This window comes from Castor canadensis, chromosome 19, assembly GCF_047511655.1.
Source record: "Castor canadensis chromosome 19, mCasCan1.hap1v2, whole genome shotgun sequence".
NCBI lineage: Eukaryota > Metazoa > Chordata > Mammalia > Rodentia > Castoridae > Castor > Castor canadensis.
Window position 1 is genome coordinate 4246077 of NC_133404.1, and position 10793 is coordinate 4256869.

General features: G+C 47.3%; 1 pseudogene; it reads left to right on the plus strand.

Moving 5' to 3' along the window:
• Positions 1 to 273: 273 nt before the first annotated feature.
• Positions 274 to 4610, plus strand: LOC109687667 (peptidyl-prolyl cis-trans isomerase FKBP2 pseudogene; annotated as a pseudogene).
• Positions 4611 to 10793: the final 6183 nt, after the last annotated feature.

The window sequence follows — 10793 nt, forward strand, 5'->3', positions numbered from 1 at the left end:
TAGGCTTCCTACCACTTGAGCCACGACACCAGCCCCACCCGCCACATTTTGAAGGCAGGCTTTGGAGGCAGACTCCATCTTATGGATGTCCCTTGCTGCTGTCCCCTGGAAGGACGATCAGGCCCACCTCAGGCCCCTCTCCATGCAGAGTTGTTTAGGACCCTCTGGTCAGGGTCCCATCCTGGGTAGCTCCCACCATCTCTTGGATGTCTGTCCAGCATTCACCTCTTTCCAGCCTTGAGTTGAGCCCCAGGTGGTGGCAATGAGGCAGCAATGGTGATGACCATAGAGGAACAATGTGACAGGTATGAAGAGCTGCCATCAGCACTCAGTGGGAAGATGGACGTGGTTGTTGGGGACCATGGAAAAGGAGCCACAAGTTGGCCCAGCCAGTTGGTAACAGCCAACTGCTGATTCCTTTGGTGATCAACTGAGGGGCCTTGACCTTCTCAGAGGCTTAGTACTGGTGGTCTGATCTCCATCACTGGGCACCTGGCCTGCCAGGTGGGGCCCTGACACTCCTGACATGGACAACACCCTGCCTCAATATTGCCATTTATTTGCATCTATGAATATGCATGAAGGCTGTTTTCCTAAACTGGGGGAGGAAGCTGAGGCACAGGAAGAAAGGGCAGAAGCAAGCTGGAGGGTGATGAGAAGGCATCACCCTGTGTAGGATGAATGATGGTATCAGAGATAACTGTTTCCTATGCCCTCGAACCTATGAATACTACTTTATATGGCAAAAGAGACTTTGTCTATGTGATTCAGGACCTTAAGATGGGGACTTTATCCTGGATTATCTGGGTCAGCTCTAAATGCAATCATAAGTGTCCTTATAGGGGAGGCAAAGTGAGTTTTGGCAGGGAACCAGAAGGCGATGGGACCATGAAAGTACGAGGCTTCAAAGATGGAGGAAGGGAAGGGACCATAAACCAAGGAATGCAGCTGAGTGGGAAGAAGCAAGTAAGCCTTTTCCCCCAAGTCTCTGGAGGAGCAAACCAAAAGCTTCCAACACCCTGATTTTAGCCAAGTAAAACTGATTTCAGACTTCTAACCTCCAGAATTGGAAGAGAATAAATGTGTTCTGCTAGGCCACCAAGTTTGTGGAAATTTGTTACAGCACCAATAAGAAAGTAGTACAAGCCAGGCATAATCCTAGCAGTTCTAGAGATGGAGATTGCATCACAGTTCAAAGCTAGAGATGGAGATCGCATCACGGTTCAAGGCTAGCCTGCAAAAGCTTATGAGACTCCATCTCAACCAAAAGCTGAGCATGGCTGCATGTGCCTGTCATCCCAGCTATGTGGGAAGCATAAATAGGAGGATCAAAGTCCAGGCATAAAAGCAAGACCCTATTTGAAAAATAACTAAAGCAAAAGGGCTGGCAGAGTGGCTCAAATGACACAGCACCTGCTTGGCAAGCACAGAGATCAAACCCCAGTACCAGAAAAAAAAAAAAGGAACAGAAGGAAGGAGGGAAAGAGGGAGAAAAGGAGTGAAGAAAAGAAGGAAGGAAGGACAGAAAGAAGAAAGGAGGAAGGGAGGGAAGGAGGGAAGGAGGAAGGGAGGAAGGGAGGGAAAAAAGAAGGAAGGAAGGAAGGGAGGAGGAAGAGAGGGAAAAAAGAAGGAAGGAAGGAAGGAAGGAAGGAAGGGAGGGAGGGAGGATGGGAGGAAGGCAGGAAGAAAGGAAAGTAATACAGTATTCTTCTGTTTCCTTGCTCTGTACCCCAAGTTCTGGTTTGTTGGGTCCTGGCTGATGTAAGCAGGGGTGCCTGCCACTGGGCTACAGAGGAGGCCATCTGTAACTCCACTTGGGGCTGGCACCCTTTTCATTCCAAGAAATGGTAGATTTGGAGCAGCAGTCACACGTGGGTTGCCATCAGAGTGACAAGCTTAGGCTACTTTACCTAGCAGCAGGCATTGATAGAACAGGAGAGGGAGAATTCCAGAGAGGCCATATGGAGATGGTGGGATTGTGACTGACTGCTGATGCTCCCAGAAATACTGTCGCAGAGGAGAAAGAGGGCAGAGGTCCTGTAGGTGCCAGAAGAGAAATAGCAGGGACTCTGGGTGAGGTATGCTAATGGAACTTTATTTATAGTCACAGACTGGGAGGGTCTGATAACATTTTGTCACGTTGCTCTCCTAACTGACTGCCTCTCCCAGCCTCTATATAAGCTGATAGAGCAAATGATGGTTTTCAAACTCATCCCCTTGCATTTTCATCGTTTCTTGTTGTTGTTGTTGAGTGGAGGAAGCATTCCCTATATTGGGGCCATTTTCAGTCATTTATTGCTACAAACAACCCATTCCCCTCTAGTTGGCATTAGGTTTTGTTAGGCAGTATTTGCCATACAGAAGTGGTTTTTGTTTGTTTGTTTGTTTGTTTGTTTTTTAATGTCACCTGTTCTGTGTTACAGCTGACTTAGAGATCAAATCACCTCCAGAAATACTTCGAACTGGGGGTGTTGCTCAGTGGTAGAACACTTACCTAGCCTGTGTAAGACCCTGGGTTCAGCCCTCCACCACCATGCACACACAAAAGAAAGATACAACAAAAGAAATCCTCACTTACATTGCCTTTCGATAAATTGATTTTCATATATGTATATAATCCATTTTCCTACCACTAATTAGCAATGCCACCTTTCTTATATACTAAATTTCTCTCTATATATGAATATATATTTCTGGCTTTTATTATCTGTTCCATTTATTTGCTTCCCTATTCTTGTTTCTATACCAAAATTACTATGACATACTATTATCTTTAAAAAAAAATAAGAGTCTCTCTCATACTCATTTCTTTCAGAATTCTCCTAGATTTCTTACCAGATTCACTATCTGGTTAAAATGATTTAGTCATGTTAAAAACTTGGCTAGTATTTTGATTAGGTTTGTGAACTTATCGATTAATTTCAGGGACATAGATGATGTTTGTATGGTAGCCTCTTTTCCTCTGAGGGCTAGCTCTGCCTCTATTTAAGACTTCTTTTGTTTCTGAGAGTACCATGCTTTCAGCCCTGGTGCAGTTTTTTTCTCTCATTTTTGTTTCTTTTTGTTAATTTCTGTCAAGTCTGGGGAGAGTGGTTTTGTAAACCTGCATTTAAGCCACCATGATTCCCGGAAGTCTGTAGATTTGCCTTGAGTCAAGGGTGAAGGCGGGGATGATGAGCTGAAACTGTGGGTGTGGGTGAAATTCGGAGGATGCTAAATTCATTAGATGCTACATGAGAAAAATGGACTAAGACAAATATTAAGCAGCAGATAGAGGAGGAGCCAGGAAGAATGTAAAAAGGAAAAGTCACAGAGGAGGATGTGATCATCGACATAGAAGGCTACGTACAGGGCTGGTGAGGCTAGGATTTGGCAATTAGGATATTACTTGTCACTTTAGTGAAGGCATTCCAATAATACAGTCAGGACAGGACGTCCAGAGGAGACTCAAAGGTGAGAAAGTATAGTAGTCCCCACTGTTTTGCTTTGCATCCAGGATTTTTGACTACCTGTGGTCAACCTTGGTCTGAAAATATTAAATGGAAATTTCTAGAAATAAACAATTCATAAATTAAAAAAAAAAGATGCTACATGAGAGAAAAGCACCAGGGGAAAAATGAATACGGATGAGAGAAAGCACACAGGAGGGAGAGGTGAGAAGTCAGCACAGTGGTGTCATGTAAGCCAGGGGAGGAGGGACCTCCAAGGGCAGCAGAGTCCATTGTTGCTGGGAGGTCGTGGAGAAGGATTTCAGTGGAGCTGTGCACCATGCTGTTGGTGGCTGGGTAGCTGTGAGGTGACCATATCACTTAAGGTTTCAACTGAGACGCTTAGAGAGACTCTGGGAGAATAGGGGTAAACCAGAATTATTCCTGGCAAAGAGGGCATATGGATCTCCAGTTAGAGATCCCTAGTTAGAGGTGGCCGTCCTCAGAGGGCAGTCAAGGTGCCCGGGTTGTGTGGGCTGATGTCTTAAGATAGTGACAATAAACTGTTCTTTTTAGAAGTTTGCCCAGAAAGATAGGGAGAGCATTGGGCCATAGGTAGAGGGGGATTATGGTTGAAGGGGAATGGATTTGTCTGTCTTCCAGGTTTAAGAGTTTTATCTAGGCTCCAGGGGCGCTGTGAGGAGAGACACGAGCTGAGCTAGGTCCTGACAGTACTGTCCACCTGCCTGACCACCCTGACATGGCCATGAGGGCCGAGAACAAATGGAAGCTGCAGATTGGGGTCAAGAAACAGGTGGACCACTGTCCTATGAAGACACACAAAGGAGACATCTTGCACATGCACTACATGGGGAAGCTGGAAGCTGGGACAGAGTGTGACAGTGGCTGCCTCAGAACCAGCCCTTTGTCTTCTCCCTTGGCACCAGCCAAAGTCATCAAGGGCTGGGACCAGGGACATTTGAGGATGTGTGAAGGGAAAATCTGAAGCTGGTGATCCCATCTGAGCTGGGGTGTGGAGAAAGGGGAGCTCCCCCAAAGATGCCAGGTAGTATAACCCTGGTGCTTAAGGTACAGCTTCTGAAGATCCAGTGTCTTCAGAACTGTGGGGCTGCTGCAGAGGGGCAGAGGGGCATCAGGGACCAGAGTGTTAAAAAATCTTAACCCTCCCTCCACAAAAAAGAGTTTTGTCTATCTAGAGAAGAGAGAGAGAGAGAGAGAGAGAGAGAGAGAGAGGGATAAAGGAGTAAAGAGAGGAGATAGAGGAAGGGAGCAGCCAATATCAACAGCCTGTAGAAGACGTGGCATTGGACTGGAAGAGAAGGAAGAACAGTTTCTAACAGGAGAGGCAAATCAAAGGATGCATGACAGAAAGCTGAAGTACAGGCAGAGAAGGCAGCTGGTGAGAAATCAATGTCTCAAGAATGGTTACTAAGTCGGGTGCCAGTGACTCACACCTGTAATCCTAGCTACTTGGGAGGCTGAGATCAGGAGGATCACAGTTCAAGACCAGCCAGGACAAATAGTTCATGAGACCCCCCCACATCTCCAAAATAACAAGAGCAAAATGGACTGGAGGTGAGATTCAAGTGGTAGTCTGCTTTGCAAGTGGGAAGCCCTGAATTCGAACCCCAGTCCCACCAAAACAACAACAACAAAGAATGGTTGCTGAGAAGAAGGAGGCTGATCTGCAGGAGCTGAGGAGCCTCCACAAAGAAGGAGTGGTGACCCTCTCCTCTGTGCCTTGGGGATCAACCCTGTCTGGTGGATGGGGATCACTTGGTGGTAGACAGCTAGTGTGAGGTCAGTGCCAGGCTCTAAGCTGGCATGATTCTGGCTGATGTGTCTGGGACTGGATGCCCCTCCCGTCCTAGGCACTTTGGCATATTAAGAATGGAGAATGCCCACAATGGCTGTAGAAATAAGGACAGGTGAGAACATCACTGTATCAGTAGCAAAGATGCTCAGATGGTGCAGGACCAGGTTTGTACAGTGACACCTTGGGTGGCAGTGGAAGCCACCACTAATCAGAGGCTGATTGGATAAACCAGCCATTTGGATCCAGGAACTCTTTGGAGTTCTGAGACAATTCAAGGTGGAGGAAGTTCCAAAAAAGATCACTAGGTTTCTTGTTACTATGGGTGGGCTTCAGAGGTTAGCATGAGTATTTTTAAAAATATCAATCTAGGACTGGTGGCTTGGCTCAAGGAGTAGAGCACCTGCCTAGCAAGCACAAGTCCCTGAGTTCAAACCCTGGTACCACCACCAAAAAAAGAAAAGTAAAATATCAATCTAATTTTAACTCAATACGGTAAACCAGGTTCATATAAATAGAATGGTATGCAGCCACTCAAAATGATGTTGGAAAATAATATTGGATAACATAAAAAAATATCCAGGGATATATTCATTGAAAAGCTAGCACTAACACCATAATCTTATTTTTGCAAAGACTATGTAATATTTCTCCATAGGAACAGATATAAGAATGAAAGAATATGTACCAGTTAGGAGTGGTTGTTTCTTGGTGGGAGAATTGTGGGTGATTTTTCTTTTTACTTACCCTTATTTTCTAAACTTTCTTCAAGGTGCTTGCATTGCTTTTTAAATTACAAAGTTGTTTTGTTTGTTGTTTTTGGTGGTGGTGGTTCTGAATTTGAACTCAGGGCTTCATACTTGCTAGGCAGGCACTCTACCACTTGAGCCATATTGCTAGCCCTTTTTGTTCTGGTTATTTTGGAGATAAGGTCTCACTTTTTGCCCAGACCAGCCTAGACCACGGTCCTCTCTATCTTAGCTTCCCATATAGCTAGGAAATGGGTGACCGGCTACAAAGTTATTTTTGGAAAGGTTGCCAAGCTGAGATTTGTGGCGGGAATCAGTGGAGCAGCTAGGGCATGAGGTGGGGATCCTCCCTCCATCTGCCCTCGGCAGGTACAGCTCATGGCTGTGTAACCAAAGGAGAAACAAGCTGGCCAAATGAGCCATGCATCTAGCCCAGTGTTACTCAAAGCTCACCCAAGGGACCTGTCCACGGGAGCTACCCTGCATTCCCCATCTGGGGCTCTTCTCTGCAGACCACCTTCGAGCTGGCATGTTCAATCCAGGGACATCAGTGAGACTTTCCCTCTTTTCTGGACCCTGCATAGAGCTCTCCTGTAGCCCGTCTGTACTCTTGCAAGACCAAAAGGAAAAGATGAGTGTCTAGGAAGGCTGAAATAACCAAGGGATTTTTGGAAGGAGGGGACGGCTGTTGCTATAGCTGTGATTCTTGTTGTATGAACCTGTATTTGCCATGCTGCACAAATCTGTGGTTGTGCCAGTGGACCTGGGGAAAGAAGAGTGAGGACACAGCCAGAGACAGACGGCAGTGAAAGCATGTCACCAGCCCAGAGCCCAGCACTCGGGGAAGACCGGAGTCTCTGAGGAGTTCTGGGCACATCTGACCTGAGGCTGGATGGTCAGCACCTGGGCTGATGGTGCATCCCATCCTTCACACAGCAGTAAGTCTGAGAGAGAGAGAGAGAGAGAGAGAGAGAGTCCTTGGGGCAGCTACTGGGCCCACAGGCACATTGGAGAAAAACCTAATCTAAATGTGGCTGGAGTGTGTCAAGAAGTACTTGCAGATGTTGCAGGGGCTCCACTGGACCTTGTGGGGGCTTCCACCTTGCTCTTAGCAGACCCCTGAGCTTCTGATCCCTGAATATGATGCCCCCAACTGTCCCATGGGAAGCTGGTCAGCCAGCTGGGACTCTGTGCTCAGCACAGCAGGACTGTGTTTCTCCCAGGAGCAGCACCTTTGCTGGACAGCAGCAGGGATGAGGTGGGGCAGGTGCAGAGGGAGGGCCTCTTCAGGCCACCTCATGCCCATGTACAGTCTCCATGCCATACCTGAGCTTTCCTCTCTCTCTGAACTTTCCACAAAAACAGCAAAGGAAGCGGAGTTTATCTCTGACTCACGACAGGCATTCCATAAATATTGTTGAATGAACAAATGAGTGAGCAAATGAGTGAGCGAATTAATTAACAATGTGAGCACAGAGGCCTTATGTGGATGGATGAGGAGACAGGCTCTTCTTAGAGCAGGATCATTTGGATAAAAATACCCACAGTGTTGAGCAATGAGGAAAAAGAGAAGCTAAGATGCCAAGGTTTGTGACTGTGAGTCACAAGTTGTGTGTATTAATCACAATACTTTAAAAAGTCTTCTTCTGGCACTAGAAACACAGATTATGGAGTCCAACCAAGTCCAAGTTTCAGATAAGAAAGCTGAGGTTCAGGATGAAAAAGGAGTGTCCAAAGCCATAGGTTGGTGAATTAAAGCAAGCTTTGGGCCTCTTGCCTCCCAGCCCTGCAGGGTTTTTCTGCCCCCGTGCCACTTTGTAGTGCCCCTGGGGATCTTCTTCCCAGGGGGGAGGATATAATCAGTGCCCCTTAAAAATAAATATTGGGGTCTGAAGGCCTGGCTCAAGCAGTAGAGCACCTGTCTAGCAAGTGCAAAGCCCTGAGTTCATACCCCAGTACAGCCAAAAAACAAAATAAGTAAATATTGGTTAGGTATCCATTAGATGTGGTATGGTCAATATACACCAAGCAAGTTGCTAAGTCCTGTGATATAATGGTGGACCAGACATGAACTTGACAGGGAAGGAGGCAGGCTATTAATCAAGCAATCTCCATACGGGAAGTCCACCAGCCTTGGAAGTCAGAGAAGGAATGCCTAGCCCAGACTGGGGGTGAAGGGTCAGAGCAGGAACTTGAAGTGGGGTGGGGGAGCAGACATTCAACACACTCCTCTTAGAGTCACAGGCATGTTGTCCCCTCCCCCAGCACTCTAGACTGATCTGTCTCCTACTTGTGCATGAGTGCCAGACTCCAGGGGCCCAGGCTGTCCAGATAAGAGTCACACCGTGGAGGCCAAGGGGACAGATATGCAGGACAAGTTGCTTAGATAGAGGGGGCCTCAGTCAGGAGGGTCAGGCTCTGGAGGGAGGCCCTGGGAAGGAAGGGCCTGTTGGAGGGGATGTGGGGGAATGGTGTGGAAGCCTAAGCTCCAGGGCCCCCTCTGTAGGCCCTCCCACCCAGGCAGCCATACTGGGTTTTGCTCTTCAACTATGCATCTGTCTTATTTTGCAGGCAAAGCTTTTCCAGGAGATTCCATCTTCCTGCTTTCCTTTTCTTCCTCCCTTCTCTTGTCTTCCAACCTTCCAATGGAGCTGGGCGTTGGTGGCTCACACCTGAAACTCTAGCTACTTGGAAGGCTAAGATTGGGAGGATCACAGTTGAAGGCCAGCCTGGGCAATACTTTGAGACCCTGTCTCCAAAATAACCAAATGAGCAAAGTGGACTGGAGGTGTGATGCAAGTGGTACAGTACATGCTTTGAGAGCACGAAGCCCTGAGTTCAAATTCTAGTTCCACAAAAACAAAAATAAAAATTTCGAACCTTCCACCTCATTGACCAGTTCACCCCTTGTGCCTCCTCAGCCCACCCAAGTAATTTCTTCCGTCTTCATTGGACAGCTCTTGAAACCCAATCTCTTCTGGAGAAGTATGGGGGAGAGTTGGGGAGTAGAATCTCTGTGGTCCTCCATCTTCTCCCCTTATTCATCCCAGTACTAGCAGTCGAGTTAACACAGTCAGGAACCTATGCATCTGTCAAGGGCCCTGCAGGAAGTGGCGATAGAAAAGCCCGGGACAGCAAGATAGGGGGTGGAGGTGGGGCTTCATCATCTTCCACACCTGGACATTCTGGATAACATAATCGTCTGAGTCTGGGTTCCCTAAGGTGTTATTGCTACTGCTGCCTGGCCTGGGGCAGGCCCCTGGGCACTTTTCATGCTTCTTGGTAAGGCCTTCTTAACTGGACTACTGAGGGTCCACATGTGGCTCCGGGGGAGTCCCTGATGATGCCTCTGAAATTGTGTGCAGAGCATTCTGTATTTGCACATGTGTCCTTGCTTCTTCTAGAAGGCCCACAGATTTCATCACATTCCCAAAGGTATCTGTGACACAAAAAGAAACCTCTGGGTTTCTTCCACTCCATTGCTTCTGCAGGCAGCTTGTCCTCAGAGCCAGCTAGGGCCATGTGCCTTTCTGCTCACCTGGACAGAGCTCTGTGCCTCTGTCGACTGTCCTATTTAGGAGCTGCTGTGCTGACTGCAGAAACCAGGTCTGCATTTGGCCCCTCCAGAGGTGTTCAAATTTTAAGGAAGGGTTGAACGAAAGACTTCTAGATCTCTGGGTTTATGGCATGTGAGTTCTAGGGCCCAAAATACTTGCACTTCACCCTGGTCTTGCCACGTTGACAAGGTAGTGTGCATCCCCAAGACTCTGTTTCCTCCACTACAAAATGGAGGAGATAATGCCTTCCAACAGGGGTGTCGTGAGGACTGAACAAGGTAATGGTTATAAAACATCAGGCACTTGATTAATGTTAGCTGTTACCTGGCACAACTGGGTCCAGAAATTTCCTCTTCGGTGTCCCTGGCAGGAGGTTGTCCAGATCTTCCTGGGGAGCTGCCACCTCCTAAGGCAGCCCAACCCCCATTTAGACAGCTCTGACTGTGAAGAAGTTCTTACATCAATTAAAAAACTTTGAGTTGAAGTGACAGAAATTCAACTCACTGACTCACCAAAAAAGGATTTATTAGCTCAAGAAATTGGGAAAGGCAGTAGAGGTGACCCCAAGGGCTCTAGAGACAAGGGCTCCAGACACTCAAACAATGTTTTTAGGACTTTTTCTTCTTTGTCTCTGCAACTCCTGGCTGTGTTTTTGAGATTGGGGCAAGGCAGCCAACAGTTTCCAACATTGGTCATGACAACTTCATGAACCAGAAGAGAGAACTTCTTTCCCCTAGTGACCACACATAAACTCCCAGGGAAGGATTGAGACTGGCCAAGTTTGGGTCACATGCCCATCCCTGGCCAATCACTGTGGACAGGGCCATGGACAATTATGATAGGCCAGGTCATGTCACATGACCTGAAAGATAGTATAATCCAAGTGGTAGCCATATTGTATATCAGTGCAGTATGGAAGGTTCCTGCAAGGGAGGTCAGGGCAAACAAAACCACTGGATGTTCACCAGTTGTCTTCCTTATGTTGGGAAGATTCCCTGTCCTTCCAACAATCTCAGTCAAGCAATGAGTACTAGCTCTGTCCTCCTGCCAGCACAGGCCAAACCTATTCACTCAGCCCCACAGAAATATGAAGAGTCATTGTGACCTCTTCAAAACTCTTTTCTCCCAGCTAAGGTCTTCTAGTCCTTCCATCTTCCTGAATACAATGGGTTTCTAATTCCCCTCTCCCACTTCGTGGGGCAGAAGGCAGCAAATTGGTGGGAAG